This window comes from Silene latifolia, chromosome X, assembly GCF_048544455.1.
Source record: "Silene latifolia isolate original U9 population chromosome X, ASM4854445v1, whole genome shotgun sequence".
Lineage (NCBI taxonomy): Eukaryota > Viridiplantae > Streptophyta > Magnoliopsida > Caryophyllales > Caryophyllaceae > Silene > Silene latifolia.
In genome coordinates this window covers 178,765,211-178,769,562 of record NC_133537.1, presented here as the reverse complement: position 1 = coordinate 178,769,562, position 4,352 = coordinate 178,765,211, and the positions used below count along the sequence as shown (strand labels likewise).

The 4,352-nt window shown below is 38.7% G+C and overlaps 1 non-coding gene across 1 annotated transcript; it reads right to left on the bottom strand.

The window, feature by feature from the left end:
• Positions 1 to 1,951: 1,951 nt before the first annotated feature.
• On the bottom strand, positions 1,952 to 2,058 carry LOC141624065 (small nucleolar RNA R71). The gene has a single exon (XR_012533876.1). It is a non-coding gene; the product is annotated as a small nucleolar RNA R71 (small nucleolar RNA).
• Between the last annotated feature and the right edge of the window lie 2,294 nt (positions 2,059 to 4,352).

Here is a 4,352-nt window from a genome sequence, read left to right as displayed (position 1 = left end):
CGGATTCCAAGACAGCGCAAATTCGTTTCTTCAAGCTTCAAGAAAGATGCCCTTCCTTCGGAAAATACCGGCGTTTCCCTAAGTAGGGACTTAATCGTCATTTAAGCCCTTAGTTAACCCTAATGCATCCACCTAATTTCCACTATAAATACCCCATTAGTCTAATTAGAAGAGCATGTTCTTCTTATCAATTCTTAGAGTAGTTAATATCAATCAAATCTCTCTTTAGTTTTGTAATCAACAATTAATCAAGTTTGAATACAAGTTTTATTTCCTTAATCTCTCTTTGGTTCATCCTTTATTTTGGGTAATTGAAGATTATTTGGGTTATTATTGGGAGATTGACAACCTCTCAATCAAGCATCAAGTACTTCTATTATTCTTTGCTTTATTATTGGAATCATTAGTAGGTATAATTCTCTTAATCCCTTTTTAATTATTGCTAATTACTTTCATTTGTTCATCATGTTTCACTTTGTTGGTATGATTGACAACCTTGCTAGCATGTTCAACATGATAATGAGTGAGTAGTTCCTTAGCTAGGGTTAATGGGTGATTAGGGGAAACCAACATGGGGAATGATTCATGCTTAAATTAATATGCTTTCATGGTTTATTTTCTTGTTTGTTTTGATCTCAACTCATGCACATGTTATGTTTGATGAAATGCGAGCCTATGAATCCTTGCATTTTTTACCCATCACTTACCTTTTCAATGAGACTTGTAAGAGATAAACCAACTCGAGTCTCATTAGACCATGCATGTTGTTGAGTAGGGAAGACTAAGTCGACTTGTAGGTGTTGTACAATCTAATCGATTCGGCTCTGGGACCCAAACTTTCCTAGGATTGTAAGATATAACCCAACTCAATCCATCACAACAATAATTGCTTGCTTATAATTTGAGAACATGTTTGTCTGATCAATTCCCATGAATCCCCTATGACCCCATGACATCCTAGTGCTTTTTATCAATTGTTTACAACCCTTTCAATTCATCTTGCTTATTTACTTTCATTGCTATTTAGTTTAGTGACCTTCTACATCAACCCAAATTGTGACACCCCTAAGACACCACTAGTCTCAATAGAAATCTCATTTCAATTCCCGTCCCTTGGGATCCGACCTTTACTTGCCTCTTTACTAATTGTAGAGTTGTTTGTGAAGCTATAAATTGTGTTTTGGTCTAGGTGCTCCTAATGACAAGTTACCGAAAAGATTTAGTAGGTCCGACCAAAAATGGCGCCGTTGCCGGAGATGGTGTTATCTTGATTTAGATTTTCTTATATTGTTATTAGTTGTGTCTTTCTTTGCCTTGAGGAAGTAAAACTCCGCAAGGTTTGTTCTAATTGTTTTCAAGTTGTTTGAGATTTTGCATGTCTAGAAGGTCACAAGGTGATTTGTTACCTTTTGATCGTGAAATTGAAAGAACTTTGACAACCAATAGAAGACTTGCTAGGAGAAATTTGAGAGGTATTAGTGAGGTTGTGGATATTCAACCAACTATTGAGTTCATCAACCCTTTTGCAAGAGAAGGTGAGGAGAACCCAACACAAAACACAACACAAAATCAACCCACAATGCCTAAGTTTTCATCACATTCCATACCCACCGAGGAGAACCTACCCAATGGTACTCCCACACCACAACATTTGACTGGAAATTTCATTGCTAAATCCGCATTTATCCAATTAGTCGAAAGGAGCCAATTTGGGGGGATGCCTAGTGAAGACCCTCATTCTCATATGGAGACCTTTTGTGACTATTGTGATGCGATTTCTCAACCCGGTGTAACTCAAGACCAAATTCGATGGGTCTTATTTCCTTTTTCTCTAATTGGCACCGCGAAACAATGGTTGAAGGGCCTTGATAAGGCCACTCTCGGAATTGATTCTTGGAAGAAGTTGGCTCTAGCTTTCTACAAAAAATTCTACCCGCCGGAAAAGACTAACATGCTAAGAGCTCAAATTACGGGTTTTAAGCAAAGGGATGAAGAATCTTTGTATGAAGCTTGGGAGCGGTTCAAAGGAATTTGTCGCTCATGTCCTCACCATGGACTTAGCGAGTGGTTCTTGGTACAACAATTTTGGAACGGTCTATATGAAGATTCAAGGAACATTCTCAACATGGGATCAAATGGAATGTTCACCGAAGTTGATGACAATCAAACTTGGAATAAAATTGAGGAAATGGCGGTCCATAACTCACAATATAGTATACCTCGCAAGGCTACTAGAGGAGGAAAGCATGAAGTGGACTCCGTTACTCAATTGGGTGCTCAACTTAGTGCTCACATTGATACCATCAATTTCAAGTTTGAAAAAGCTATGGCTAGACTTGAAGAAGCCTCTAAATCACCAAAGCATCATGTTAATTCCATGACGACATCATCATCAATCCTAAGTGGGATATGTGAGAATTGTGGAACTTTGGGACATGACTCAAGTGAATGTAGGGGAACAAATGAACAAGTAAATGCTTTCCAAGCATACAAGAGTGGTACCCCTTATTCCAACTATTACAATGAAAACACCAAATTCCATCCAAATCTCTCATACAAAAGCCAAAATGTTCAAAACCCTCAAACAACATACACCCCAACTCCCATGAGAAACCAAAATCAAAGACCCTTTTACAACCAAAACCAAGGTTACCAAAATCAAAATCCATACAATCAACAAAATGTCCAAGGTTTTGATGTTCAAAAAGCGGTCCTCCAAATGCAAAAGAATCAACAAGAATTTTTCACTCAAATGAAAAAAGATAGTCAAGCAAAGGAAACCACCATCAACAACATCCTAGCTCACACCAAAATGTTGGAAACCCAATTGACTCAACTAGCATCTTCAAGCTCACAAAGACAAAAGGGGCAATTACCACCTCAAAGTAATCCCCCAAGACATGAAACGGTTAGTGCCATTCACTTGAGAAGTGGTACAAGGTATGAAGCACCGAAGAAGCAGGTTGAGGATGAAGTTGTGGAAGCTAGTGATAAGGAAGAAATTGTGCAAAACTCCAAAGATGGAGAATCATCAAAAGAAGAAATTTCAAAGAAAAATGAAGATAAGGTCAAGGAGAAGGAGCCCATTGTGATTAGACTTCCTTTTCCAAGTCGTCAAGCCAAGCCCAAATTTGATGACCAACTTGGAAAGTTTATGGAAATTGTGAAGAATTTAGAAGTCTCAATTCCTTTCACGGAATTAATCAATCACGTGCCGGCCTATGCAAAATACAGGAAAGACATTCTCACAAAGAAGAAGTCGATCCGGAAGCTTGAGAATATCGCCATCACTAAGGTGAGTAGTGCAATACTTCAAGGGAGTTCACCTCTTAAACTCAAGGATCCGGGAAGCTTCTCAATACCGTGTACCATTGGCGACACCACGATCAACAAAGCCTTATGTGATCTAGGGGCTAGTGTGAGTGTTATGCCGTACTCGGTGAGTAAAAGGTTGGGGATGGGAGAGCTTAAATGCACCAATATCACACTCCAAATGGCCGATAGATCGACGAAGACACCATTAAGGATATGGGAAGATGTTCCCGTACGAATTGGGAAATTTTTCATACCGGTGGACTTTGTCATTGTTGATATGGAAGAAGATTCCAACATTCCAATCATTCTAGGAAGACCTTTCTTACACACCGCGGGTGCAGTGATTGATGTGAAACATGGAGAGCTCACTCTAGAAGTGGGAGATGAGAGTATAACTTTTAATCTTGACAAGACTATGAGAGCTCCTAGTTTACATGAACCATGTTTTATGATCGATCATTATAGCCGGAAGGATGATAGGAAGAAGTCGGAACTCCAATGGAAGAAGAAAATTGAAGATGCTCCATTCAAAGAGCAAGTGAATTATAACAAAAAGAGCTTGCAAAGCTCACCTAAGTCAAGCAATGAAGAAGATGGCCTCATTGGCCAAAACAAGATAATGGGAGAGTTGTCTCTATCAACTCAAGAGATCTTTAGTGATCAAGTAGATGAAGTTTGTGGTCTTTGGGACGATGAGTTTGAAGGGATTTTCAATCCCTACATTGGTAATGCTATCGATCAAGACCGACAACAAGGGCAAAGATCTATTGAAGAACTTTATCACGACAATGAACAAGCTTTTGATTACTTTTTCAAGGTGTTGAGCAACATCAACAACACCTTGGACATGCCCCCTTGACATCTCATCAAGAATGAGAGTTTGGTGGAGTCCTCCCTAAACCACCATTTGTAAATATTTCTAACTCCCTAACTCGCATTTTAATTCTTAATTTGCATTTTTGTCATTTTTGGATTTTTTATGCCTTGATCAAGATAATTATCATGTTTGAGAGAAGTGAGGGAGGGACTAATAATTT